Raw genomic sequence first — 14,792 nt, forward strand, 5'->3', positions numbered from 1 at the left:
TCTCATGAATAGAAACAGCAGAGAAGAGATTTTGACGTTAACAGGAGAGAGGCTGTTGAAAATGGGAACTGCTGTGACCTTTATAAGGATCCACGTCTTGTCTCAATCTCTATCTACAAGGGCTGTCTACATTTTTTTATGGAGTTATGTTGTTGGGTTTTTGTTTTTACCATATCCTGGGTTCAAGAAAAGAAGTTCTTGGACAAGAACTCCTATGAGTGTCTTCACTGAACACTTCATTATTAGTATAGGAAAACAAAAACTGAATGAGACACAGATACTCGTTTCCACTCTCAAGTACTGAAGCAGGTGCTCTGGATCATAAGCAAGGCAAGGTATTACCAGTACTTTCAGCTCAAATTCTCTTACTACATCCATTCTGTGAGGGGGGGGGAAAAACGAGTTGCTTTCCGTACCTGAAACAAACACATGCTGTGTTTCAGAAACAGTTTCAGTTATTACAAGAAATGCGAGAGTTTGATTTTTAAAATAACTTCCTGACGACCTCTGCACACAAAATCCCATGTTTAGTTCTAGAGTAGCACATAAATACAGGCATCATGTAGTAAAAACACACCCATGCTCAAGTGATGGTAGAAACGTGCACACAGGCTACTAGCACTGCAGAAGCGTGAAAACATTAGACATTGTGCAAACATTAGAGGAGGGCCTACACATTCAGAAAGCAAAAAGGAAAAAGTCATCTCAAGAGCAGCTGCAAGACAGAAGAACTTGACTAGTTTTATACCACATATTAATGGCAATAAACAACATAACGTATGGAGGAAAAGCTGTAGTTTGAAGCTTCTCCCTCCAAATGAGCATCTTCACTTCTAGTGTACATAATCATTTTCTCTTCTGCTTTATATCTCTAATTTCCCTACTACACAGGTGCTTCCACTGCTCACATCCTCCCCTCCTTAATAATTTTCAATTATTACATACGTACGGAAATTAGGATATGTATGTGTGAAACTATTTGTGTCTTCTTGGCTTTGCACCACCGAAGACACATAACTGCAACAGTGATATTAAAACTCAAGAGTTGAAAGCAGGTCCCTGATCTTCTGTTCATGTACACACATGGAGCAACTGGCATATGACTGGTGAAGAAGATTGTGAGCACACAAGACTGTCACTCACATCACGTTTCTAATGAAAACACGATGACGTCTTGAAAACTGGAAATCTGACTTCTGGCCAGCACTCCTAATGATGTGGGAAGCTCCTGAAAGTACATACAAATTGACCTGCTTCTACAGGTGGCTGCAAGCAGAGAAGCACTCCCCCACTTCTCAGATCCCTGCTTTTGCCTCTAAGAAAGCTACAGCTCTTAAACAGGCAAAGGCTCTACTTGAACACACTGGTTACTTTACAAACCTGAGATTAAATTATGCATAGAAAACATGTGCACAACACATGCTATGTTACTGATAGCTTCTTTGTTGTTCTTCAACTAACAATTCTGTGTATTATCCTTATAATAACTTTTCTTTTCTTTTCTTTTCTTTTCTTTTCTTTTCTTTTCTTTTCTTTTCTTTTCCTTTTTTTTTTTTTTTTTTTCTTTTTTAAAGCCAGGAGTGTAAAAAAAAACACAACACTCACCTGCTCCTTCCCACTCTGAAAAATATGAACAATTTTTTATTATTGATTTTTTTTTTTCCTCCCAGAGTCCCGGTCATCTTAATTAACTTGATACAAGCTAAACTGCATTAATCTTCCGTTAACAACGTATACACTGAAACAAAATTTTTGGTATATAGAAAGTCACTTGGTTATAAAACCAACACCCAAACCACAGGACACACCTCCTGGAGAAAGGTGCTTAGAAGTACAGATAAACGCCCCGGTTCTCTAGAGGCTCAACTTTCATTTTTAACAGAATCAATTTAAAGCCCCTGTGCTTGCAGAGGAAAGGCTTTCAACCCATAATCCAAGCTTAATAGACATGGAAGACTATTGTTGGCAATCTAAAAACACTTTTGGTACGTGTATACCCTGCTATCATTTCAACAGTTACAGAACCCAGATACTTAAAGCAGCAATACAGCAGAGAGAAGGCTCTTCCCTTATTAATGGAAAAGAACTTATTTCGCATGGGGGTCTTTCTTGCTTGGGTTCTGCACCTATAACAAAATAACTGAAATTCAAAATGTACTTATAAATTACTTCATATAGAAAACTAGACAAAAGTAACTCAGATCCAAAAACTCGGTATGTTCAGACTCATCTTACAAGATACTGGATATTTAAATACCAGTTTAAAGATACAAATTGAAAGAAAAAAAAAAATCAGAAATGCTCCACAACCTATTTTTTTCTTTCCTTCTCCAACTCCAAACTTCATTCTTTCTGTTCCCTTAATTGCATACATCAAAATCAGCAACCGGATCCAAAACCTATACAGTTTGCACAGCTTCAGTTTCTTGCTAAAAGCTTTTCAGGCTTTTCTGGGGAGACTTTACTGTGTTTTGCTTTATTTCTTCTTTCTTCTTTAATTTGACACACAAAATATCTTCAAGTATACCAACAACTGACTTCTTTTCCTACATGCACTTTCTGACGGAGTCCATTGACTCCCACAGCAAAATCACTGCTGCTAATCCAGCCATGCAGACTACACAGTTGCATTACACCTTACATAGCCGTCATTAGTCAAAGCACTGGGCCATATTCCAGGTGATATCTTTTTATGCAGCTTAAGTTCTTCCTTCAAAGTTAGAAGAGATTTAGCTCTTCACACCCCCAAAAAACTCAATCCTTTAAATCCAATCTAGATTCCTTAAGAGCAACGTACATTTCCATTATTCCTTGTGCACTCCCTATCTGCCACAAAAAGGATACATTAGAGCCTTAAAACATTGATCTATCATGATTTCACCTTCTACGTCATCAACCACAATGCCACATGATCAGTATGCAGCCCTCCAAGGAATCTCACCTTTAAGTCCACCTTGAGTTATTAATTCAGAGGTAACTTAACGCTGGGCAAGTATCCAGCTTGCTAAAATCCTGCTTATCATTTCTTTCTTCGCATGCCTATGAGATTTCCAGCCTTTCTGTCATAAAACCCATTGGTGTATATTCGTTCTGTTAGTTTGATATTTGTTTTGAGGGACTTGCTTTTGGTCACAAATACATACAGTTGTTAGAATGAGCTTGTATTATTTCCTAACTCCAAACTCTACCCCTTAACACAGTGCAACTGGGAATTGTTACATAGGTAACCACAAGCAGGTAAGCAGGGTTGTGGTTCATAAGCCTGATCCAATAGGAATGCCAATTCTGACACTCATTGGAGAAAGTATTGCCTTTAGGTAGATTAAAAAAACTCCAGCATCATATACTTGGTTGACACAAACCTATGTTTACTTAGATGTTTGTATATATGCACATTTTTATTCATAACTTATTACCAAAGTCATCCTTCATAAATGTGTCTAATATGTTTGCATTGTGACATAGGATAATTATTAGGTATCTTGATGCTAATTACTCAGGGAAGATATTTAATTGCATATTAAGTTGCTCATATGCATATATTATTTAGTTTACTCTTTGCGCTAGTTTACTGTCAGGACTATGCAAAATTGAGCACCACTACACCAAATTCAGAAGCTGGGGCTTCACAGGACTGGGATGCTCTGAAATGCAGACTTCTTTTTGTTGTTGTTTTGGGGGTTTTTTTCTTTGTTTGTTTTTGTTCGTTTGTTTTTTAAGAAAAGGATTTTATTATAATTTATCTACAATTTGCCATTCTTTCTCACAAATCATTTATTTTAAGGACATAATACAAATAACATCACTGTTAAGACAGTCACCTTTCCTATAGAGTCCCTGGTATTAAAGATTTACCATGACTAACACCCTATATTCCCATGGGCAACAAGGAACATGCCATTGCTACATCACTGGTTTTTATTTGCTGAAAAGAATGGTGCTAAAATATTACTCAACCAGGTGAGCTATGGAGAATACAAATCTACTGTTTAAGTACTTAAAAATAAGCTCATTCCTGATCTGCTTTCTGAAAAGGGTGAAAGCTGGTCAAATAACTGAATTAAATGGGAACAGCTTATTTTTCCACCATGTGAACCAAATTCTATTCCTGGGAGAGAAATGCAATTTATTCAAACAGCCAAAACTTTCAAGTTACTCACAGACTTCTAAATTTACATGACTCAGTGTCACTGAAAGTCTGCTAGATCTGTAAAGTACATACAGTGCATTTTATACAAGAGCAAAGAGAATAGCAGTTTTTCACTTGATTAGCTGCTGAAACCCCCGGCAGAGGGATAATAAAAATGAAGAAGTAAAGGCGTCCTACATCCCAAAAAATTATTGAAGGGGCTGGCATTCCAAATAAAATAAAACAGATTGCTCTACTGGTCCCTGTTTCTTTACGTGTATAGGAAATATGCAACATGGAAGACCTTCTCCCCTCACCTCAAGTTAAAACAATCTTGAAATTACAAAAAAAAAAATAAAATCCTGTATTTATAAAATGAAAATTACCTCTACGTGAATACAATAAAACACTACTCTGTAAACTGGAACAGAAAAACATAACCAGCCCTGATATGTAAACTGGAACATGAACAGCTCAGAACAAAACCAATGTTTCACAGGAGGCCAAACTTTTCTTAGAAAGGTTTCCAAATTCTATTAAATAAAATTATATAAAAGCCTCTTCAAGAGTACAGATTTGAGACTTTGCTTCAATCATCATATTTAAGCAGAGGGATGGGTGAATAAAAAAGAAAAGATAGCAGTAATTTGTATTGCATGACACTTGGAAATGAACCAGGCTGTCTCTCAAACCCTAGTTTTCATTTACCTACTGCACAGTATCAAGCAAAAGCCATGAAGTCCAAGAGGTAATCTCTATCCTACCAATAGCATTGATGTTCCATCCTACTAAGGGAGTGCATGCAAGCTACAGCATCAGAATGAGCACAGGAGAAATAAAAGAGAAACACAATAGCAAAGCAGCCAATAACTAGCCTGCTATAGTTTTGCAAGGGATTTATAAGCCATCCTTCAAGAAGGTTATGTTCTCTGTCAACAACAGCAATGATGACCTACAGATGATGGCAAGAAACACTCCATCAAATGGCTTAACTGAAGGAAAGAACATAAAAAGCCTAACAGGTCAATCTAACAATGCTGTTGTTGCTGGCCCAATTTTGAAAAGGAAGTCTTGCAGCATTCAGAAGCAAAGCAACACCAAGAGGATTACTTCAGCATAACAAGGAGCTGATGCTGTTAGCAGAATTAAGCAATGGAATAACTTGCACCTACGAACTCATTCACAATTGAGGGACACTGCCTTCTACAACAAAGAGGCCTTCCCTGTCAGACTCTACCTCCAACACAATAGCTCAACACTTTGATTTAATTTCAGAGCACGGTTGGGACAAGAGCACATTGACACACAAACATACTGCAGGATTCCACTGTAAGAGTGGATCTTCTAGATTTCCCCTCGCCTCTTACTTCACACAGAGGTCATGTGCAATCCAATGGAAAGAGAAGAAAGAGAAGCAGCAGCAGGAAGAAAACTACCCTGCCTAGATCACCAAATACCCTGCAAAACCGGATTAACCTGTAAGGCCAAGGTTTTTGCTGAGGTTTTTTTTTAAATGATCTTAAAGTGCTAAAAATCTGATCTCTACAGACTCTCTACACACATCAGGCTCCTTTATAAGTCGGTGTGAGAAAAATATTTCCCTTAACAACTCACAACAAGGAGACAGTGGATCCCAAGGCACAAGCAAGAAGATGAGCCTATTTCTAAGCATAAAGGTTGTTTTGTGCCTCATGTCCTTCAGTGGCTTAATTTGCTTGTTTTTAATATAATCTATTTATACTAAATGCTTACAGTAGGTTCCCTAAGCACACAGAAGGCGGCCCTCAAATGAGCAAAAACTGGAAGAACACCACATGTAATTTAACAGCAATGCTAATTTAAATAAGTATTATTTAGGATGAATACAGCATCTCCCTCAGTTTTGCAAGAGCAAGAGTTTGGGAAATATCAGTTAAATGACTCAAAAGTGATGCTTGATTTTTGAGGAGTGTAGAAAAGTTTTTGAACACTACTTGTCTAAAATCCAGACCGCTTAATTGCTGAAGAATAAAGAATTGCAGAACAGATCTTGCTTCCTCTCTTCAATTTGATGCTTAGATTGCAACCTAAAAGCCTCCATCATTCACAGAAGTCTTGTTAACCAAGTCAACAACTGCAGGATCTGATATCCGCATGTTAGTATTTCTGAACAGATCTCTTGAAAGACAAGGAGAAAAAAGGTAAAACCGCAGTATAAGTTAGAGAGAAAGTCTTCCCCAGACTTAAAACCCTGGATGAGATACTGATTCTGCTTCAGTCTGAGAATTGTGCCACTGATGTCAGTGTAGTTCAGATATAACATATAATTCCCCCCCCCCCTTTTTTTTTTTAAAGCTTCATGTAAAAACTTTTTGAACATGCCATTTAAAAGTTGCTCAGCATTAAGCAAACAAGTATAAATTACTAAGAAATAAGACACACTTGCAGTCAAGGCTAGTTTCTTTTAAAGTTTATTTGAACCTGAACGCAAGGTTTGTATTAATCAACCAGTAAGAAAAAGTATACTTCATCTCCCAAATATTAATCAGGTAATGTATATAGCAGTTAATAGAAAGCACTCTGAAGTACTTGATCTGACCGAGTGCCAAATAAATAAAAAGTATGATCTAGTTATTCCACACACACCAAAATCATTTTATGATAGGCTAATTAATCATGAACATAACTTTTCAGACATTATGTAATTTCACACAGACTTGCTTGTAGCTCCTGCCAAAGAAAACAAGAATTTGTATGAGAAATAAATCTATACTTGAAGAGAGATGACAGTGACAAAACACGATGAGAGGAAGATGAAGAGGAGGGGGAGGAAGGAGAAAAGTATTAATATTGCACATATAAAAATAATTTTATTACTCAAAACACAGCAAATCTTAAACTTTAAAAGCCAGAATACATGAATCAAGCAAACCTGGCAAATGAACCCAGCATCAGAAGATAATTTCTCATTCTAATCTCTCATAGTTCGTAATGACAGACTGTTTAAATGATGTTTGACAGAAGCAGAACTTCAGAAACACATACCTGGATCACAGAACTTATTCATTGATATTCCTATTTGAGATTACAATAAGAACAATGACTTCTCATCTGGGATGGATCTAGTACTAATTACATCACGTAAGAACCACATACCTTCGCAGAGTAGACTCAGATTTTACATTTCTAACTTGCCAAACAGTTGATATATAATTAATTCAAATTAGCAGTTCAAAACATACTCTAAGAAAAGCAGACATGAAGAAAAAAATATTTCCCAGTTGCACATATTTTTTTATTCTCCCTGTAGACCTCCCAGATACTGCATTCAAATCCAAAATGGCCAATGTGCTCAAACTAGTAACTCATGACCACAAAGACAGGCAGAAGAACTGATTCGGGGGCAGGGATGAATTAAACTGGTACTCCAGAAGTCTTCTTTTCAACACCCACAAGGCTTTAAAGCAGCTACCTAAGTCCCAACACAGACAGACAAGCATGTGGCTTCACAGTACGATACAGAAAGAAAAACCAACACAGATCTCTGAAACAACTATTTATACTGTGGCAATTCACTTTCTTCCACTACAGCTGGGTGCAGCAGGGAGGTGTCAGTTGTTGAAGACATCTGTGAAGGTTCTACATTTTTCCCAGTCATGTATTCTGCCTCTTATAATAAGTCCTGGTGCTGCTGGGGGGAACAAATACTTGCACACATCTTCCTGGATCCTTCTGTATTGCAGCTGGAGTGCCACAATTTGTTCCTCATGAGAATAGAGAGCAGGCAAAAAGGAGCAGTACTTTTCTATCACAACAAATAATCTCTTCTTCACAGACAGATGATGAACTTCTACTGCCCATTCAGTACAGATCTCAATTTAGGTAGATTTTGTTTAGCAAGAACCACAGCGCGCACGCTAAGGAACGTAGTAGTGCATCCTGAAGATCTTCCTCGTGACACAAGTTGAGAGTGGTATACAGATGGGCTTAAAAAGTCCATTCCTCTTAAAGTACTTTTAATATTTCATTACACATAAGAAAATACATTTGCCCTTTTAAGAAATCAATAAGGCAACTTATACTTGCTGCAGTTTGGCAAAATTAATGAGCTTATAATAATTAACAGAGGTTTAGTACCATTATTTATAAGTACCCAAGGACAGCAGTTCTTCCTTTCTTTCCGCTAGAAAAGTTCATGGGCGAGAGTTCTAATGCTACTGATCACTAAACACAGCTCTCCTAATTTCTCTTCCCTCCTGTCCAGCAAAGAATCAATAAATTTCAAATGCACTCAGGAAGAATACCGCCTCTGCAGTCTCTCTAGCTTCCATTTTCATAGCAGAAGCCAGAGGCCATTGGTCAGGAACTAATGCCAATCTAATAGCAAAAAGACGTTTTCATATTGAATTGTATGATTAAGGAGAGGTTTGAATGGGGTGGGGGGTGGGGAGGGCAGGCACTTGTCTAATCAAAAAAACATACAGCCTTTGTACAACACAAAGATACATGATTTCAAATGTGAAAATACAGGACAAAGTTAATACATATCCTCAATCTGCACACCAGCACTGTAAAAGAATTAACAACTTTTCATAATTATCAAGTGTCCACAAATTTAAGAGTAACTGTAAACTAACTGTTAAGCATCTTTACAGGAAAAATGTTCTAAGAACCCAAGAAAATGCATAGACTGTTGTACAAGGCTACTTTGATTTATCTCTTTTCTAGACCTAAGTTGTTTGTTTTGTTTTTTGCCTTTCTTTTAAAATGTTTACTTCATTTTTAAAAATGAGGAACATATTTTTCACAATGAGCAATAAAAAAGTGAATTTAAGCTTTGCAATATTAATTCTATTAGGGAGCACAATAGATATTTGAGCAATTATGTCACTGTTAGCTACATTCATACAACAAGGTAAAAGGAGCAGTGATGCACAGATAAAGACTACAATCATCCCGTGCATTGAAAGCACATAAGTTCTCACCCCTATACTACTCAACTCCAGCAAGTACTGGAGCTGATGCAGCAGCTTCCTGTGGTAGTTCAGCTGATGGAATTCAAGTTCCTTCTTCCAGCTGCTAATAGGGACGGATGTGGTCAACACCTGCTTTAGTAACCTACTGAATGACAGTTTTGCACGCTGATGTTGATGCAGTTTCTCAGTCATTCATTGTCATTCCCCAGCATGCTCACAAGTCCTCTTTCCATCCATAAGAGAAGGTTAGGTTTTGGTTTACATTTGCTTTTACTATGCTAACATCTGGAATAACTCTTCAGGGAGATAGGATGCAAATTAAGTGACAATGGCTACAACAAAACTACCACCAAGACACTGGAGTACTGGAAGAGTCTGCTGTAACCCAAGCATTACTTACAGCACCCACGCTGGAGAGATGCACACAAAACACAACCGCTCCAGGAACTGGAGGAGGCATATGTCATTTTGCCACAATTTACACGTGTTATACAGAAAGATCTGTTTCACATTTATTAGTTGCATTTAATTTAGTGCAGATTTGTATAATAAAACATGTATTTTTAAAGTATCATTAGCCTGTTATTGGCTACATCCACAGGAAAAAAAAACAAAACAATAGTATTGGATTTCCTCCATGCCACCTCCCTCCAGCAATACCTCACTTGATACTCATTCATCTCCAGGATTATCATATAACTACCAGTTTAAAGCTGGATCAATGTCTTTTCACTTCACTGAACAACCCAATCAATAGCAACAAGGACATTCTGCTGTCAAAAGCAAACTGCTGCTCATGCTGTTAGTCCCCCCTGGGCTTAGTGTTACAGAGCCATGTTAGATGGATCCTAGCATGCAGCACTCAATGTGACACCGATCACTCTGTATGCACAGCACAGGGTATTGATACCAAGTGCACAGCTAAATCAACAGGGTAATTGCTTGCACCTTCAGAAAACAAAGCTGTAGTCATGACAAGCTGTAAAACTATTTGCACCCCTGACTGAGGAAAACAACCTAGGCTGATTCCTGTTTTAATTATATATGCATGCATTTACTTTCCAGAAAGCCAAAACAAATGGAAAAGCTTACAACAGCAACAAAACGCAAGTGAGTGCACTTCACTACTAAGTAATACAAAAATAAACGTTCAACTTTTTCATCCCAATCACTGGAAAACACTTTGCTCCCCTCCCCCAATTTCTGGAGGGCTTTGCAGATCAAGAATATCTGTACCATTTTCAGACAAGAATCATGCTTTGTACTAAAAGGACTGGGAGTGGAGGAATTGTATACACAAGAAATTCCAGGGGTAATCTCTTAAGAACACATGCCAAAAAATGTAACCAAAGCAAGATCTGGGCTGTCTACTTGATATTCCATCTGTCTGTAGCCAAAAAAAGAAGAGCTTACACAACTCCTGAACCATGTTATTCTCTTTAAATAAAATAAAGCCATTTCCAGCATTGTTGCATCTTCCATTAAGGTACACAAATAAGAGAAATGCATTTTCTTGAAACTGTTTTTTGTATAATGGGAACGGGATAGGAGAGAAGAGGACAGAAAGGGCAGAGAAATCACATCGAACGGCTCAGTGGCCTCCTTACAGTGCACAGCTATGCTGGCTGGCTTATTCCATTGCCTATGCACTCAAGGGACAGAACATCCAAATCCTTCACCTAAACAATACAAAAGCTGCCTTTGTTGCTATGAAGAAAAAACATGCACATGAGGGGAACTTATTTTATAGATATCTATAGATATTTTTATATCCCTTAAACCTGTGAGATTTTTAAGGTATTTAATTTTATAACAAAGCTTAACCTACAACCTCGAACATGTATGAGTCGTTTATTTCCCAAAATGACACAGCTACTGAAAGTTCATTTCTCACTTCATTACTTATCTCCTCATCTCCAAATTCTCAAGCTATATCCCTTGTGCTCACATCCACAACCCCAACCCCAACCCTCCTCCTTTCTCAGCGTACCCACAGTCTTTAACTCACCTAGAATAACATACAAACATCTAGTTCAATAACATATATGAATTCAGCTCTACCGCCTCTACCACTATCCAAAAGGTCAGATTTGGAGATAAAGCTGCCCCTCCATCAGCAATAATGTTTCCAAAGGCCTCTCTTCACCACCAGTTTCCATAAAACTTAGATATTATTTTTGGTTTAGTACAAAGTAAGTCCGAAAGTGAAATATGGCCACAGGGAGAAGTTCAGAATACAGCTGACTGACATTGACTAGAGTTGTAATTTAGCTACAATTTTAAGTGTGGGAGAGCAGAAATAATAACAGCCAGACATCAACCACTAGCCTTGCCAAATACGCCATGTTTCCCCGCAAGAATATTTTTGCTCCAATATTTCCTTTTCTTGTACACTGGGCCAATCTCATCTTAAACACCTCTGCTGAGTCCAGTGCTATATAATTCATGAGAAAGCAGCACTGCTGAATGTCTAGAAGCTAGGAACTTCCCATGCAAACAAAATCTGACAGTCTGTTGCAAAGCCTCAGTTGTATTTTTTTTTTCCTGTCCAACATTACTGCCCTGCATTTTAAAACAACCTTACAGAAGTCAAAACTTTGGCCCTCTCCTGAGGCACAGTTCCTCCCAATAGGAAATTGTTGGTTTTAAACATAACCGATCTAGCTTTCAATAAGTAAACAACAAAGGAAGTACACAGTGAGTGCTGACACTGACAGGGACACAGGCATGTACAGAAGCAGCCCAGAAGCTTCTGGGATTTTGAGAGGAACCCAGCCTTCACACACACATAAGTGGGCCCCAGAAAAAGGGCTGTATTTTCAGTGAACAAGTACAGCACAGGAAGTTTCCTCAAATATGTTTATCAGCTGGCTACAGATGCATTCCAAGAAACCAAAACATGAATGACTGCATTGAAGCACAATAATTCCACATATTCCCTGCATCTGCATTACAGGAGTTATTAATCAATAGACCAGACTCACTGTTTACACACCTCAGAATGTGAAGTTATCAAGTTTTAAAAAGGCACCTGTTCATGAAGAACTGGATGGAGATACTTTGTTGTTTACACAAGCCTGCAAATAGCCAAGATAATCTCCTGGAGTAAAGGACCGTATTGCAAGTATCACAGCTGGAGGTGAAGATCACTGCGAACCATCGCCTGCCTCGAGCAAAACAAACAGCAATAAACCCCCCAAGTGCTATCAGCCAGAGCTTCAACAGAAAAAGCACAATCTGAATACCATCCTCAACATTATACTTCATACAGACAAACTGAACCCAAAGCCTTGCCTCAGGTTCCCAACACATGCAGAGTTGACAGCTGCTTCCTAGCACTGGTGTCCTTGAGTGTATACTGGAGCTATGGTAGAAACACAAACTTCAGCTGAAGCAAGCTACTATACAGAACATGGGTGATGAGAGATCAGAGAAGCAAACTCGGAATTGACAGAGCTCTCAAACCACAGAAGCAGTTTAAATCCCTAAACACAAGGTGTCAATAAAGTAAGTAGTTAACAGATGAAAGAACATTTATTTTAAAATGTGTTTTCCTTTCTTCACCCACATAAATCAAAGGCCACCCACGACGAGCTATGCTTCAGTGAAATTGAGGAGAATTCTGCTCGACTATTTCCCCATTGCTTATAATGCCTTTGAAAAAAAAAAAAAAACCCCGATGATTGAGGAAGAAATGATAGTGTGCTGATCTGCTCTTGGGCATCAATCAGAACAAGCAGAGTTCCTTACAATGCATGGCCAAGCACATCTTACTGTTTCACTAGATCCTAGAACAGAAGTGCAGAGTGCCTGCATCCACGTCATGTTTATCAATCACATCTGAGGAATATGAAGAAAGGTGTAACGTAGTATCCTACATCAATGTAATGATTTCCATTATATTAAAATTAGAATTACCTTACTGAGTTTAAATATAAAATACATGCTTTGCTAAAGCAAGAAAAAGGGCTTTTAGGGGAATGATTATTTTGTTTGGCATTGTGAGGCACATTCATTATAGTATGTGGTAGCTTTTCAGTGAATATATGTAGTCCTTGCTAGTATGTACTTTTGAATTCTATCAACGACCACATGACGTTTTGTAGTAACAATGATGTAAGTGTAGCACAACTCTATTTTGGAATAAAAATTATTTTAAGTCAAGAATAGAAGAAATAGAGCGAGGTGTCAGGCTCTGCTCCTGGGAATGGCACAAAGTTGCACCCAGGAACGCTCAGACTCAGCATTAGGGAAAACTGTTTCACCACCAGGGCAGTCAAACACAGGAATGGCTTCTGCCCAAGGGGGTGATGCCCCAGTGCCTGTCAGTGTTCAGGATGCATTTGGACAACGTCCTCAATAACACACTTGAACTTTTTGTCAGCTCTGAAGCAGTCAGGCAGTTGGACTTGAACTATTCTGTTCTAAATCTATCTAGTCTTTGGGTATAGAAATACATATACACAGAGTTACAAAGACATTGAACCTGATTATGTAACTTGCCTAACATTATGTACACCAACCTTCACTACTTCTCATGGTAATTCTTTGTCATTTAATCCCTTCTTCCTTCTCTATCCAAACCTTACATTCCCTATACGGAATGCTCCCCCTAAACCTCTCCTCTACCTTCAGTTTTACATTCATATCCCTGCCCATAGACTAACTTTTTTTTTTTTTTTTTTTTTTTTTTAAAGTCATCTGAGAAGACAATTATGTATACCTTAAGGAAGAGCTTTGTAAGCAAAGCAGAAGACATAAGGGGGAAAAAAAACACAATACAAAAAAGCAACATATGTGCATGCTATGAAATATTTTCTCATGTTTGACTTAAGTGTTTCTGTAAATTTAGGACTGAAGCATAGGTCAAACTGCTCTGGAAAAAATAAGAACAGAGGAATAAAAGAGTTTTGATTTTGTTTTTTTAAATAGTAAATATTGCCATTATGTTTAGATTAACAAAATGGATAATTTCACATCTCTCCTTTCATTCCCAGCTCGATGATTAAATTTTGTGACTGAGAACAACTCTTCTGCCCTAGGACCTTTTCTACCTTGAATACCAATATTGGTGATGATTGTTTTTCTTTCTCCCCATCTCTGCCTCTTCTCATCAAAGATTACCTTAGAGGAACATTTGTCCACAAACATTTAAGCACTTGTATCCAGGGTCCAACTGGAAACATTGTAAAATTCAGATATGTTTTTGCAGGCACAAGCAGAAGGAAGCCTTTCATTTGCATTAATTTAATTCAAGCTCTAGTGACTTTATTGACACTACACAAACACACACCACTTGAGGACTAGCTTCTGTGCCCTTACGCTATGGAAAGTTCTGGTATGAGATGAGCTATGGCACAGTAATTGCCATAGGAGAGAACACTGCTGACACTTGATGCAAGTCAGGATTATCTGGCACCCCTAACCTACTATCCAGGATTAGCAACTATCATAATGAAAGCTCTTCAGCTACTTTTTTTTTTTTTTTTCCCCCCTCCTCATTTTTATCACTTTATCTGAATAAAGTATTTTTAAGAGTAGGTAGATTTCCCCACAGCAATAAAAAAGCAGCCCTGGCCAAGAAAGGATTTGCCCATTAGCTACACTATTTCCACAAAGACAGCAGCCTTATTAAATTACAACTGTTTGAACAAGGTCAAGCACTCAGGGTTTAATTCAAAATGTTTCCAGGTATAATGCTGTCAGGT

General features: G+C 37.9%; 1 protein-coding gene across 6 annotated transcripts in view; it reads right to left on the reverse strand.

The window, feature by feature from the left end:
- KAT6B (lysine acetyltransferase 6B) overlaps positions 1-14,792 on the reverse strand; it is a gene marked incomplete at both ends in the record, with an annotated part of 82,964 nt that overhangs the window by 45,585 nt on the left and 22,587 nt on the right. The window lies entirely within an intron of this gene.

This window comes from Tetrao urogallus (assembly GCF_951394365.1).
Source record: "Tetrao urogallus genome assembly, chromosome: 5".
NCBI lineage: Eukaryota > Metazoa > Chordata > Aves > Galliformes > Phasianidae > Tetrao > Tetrao urogallus.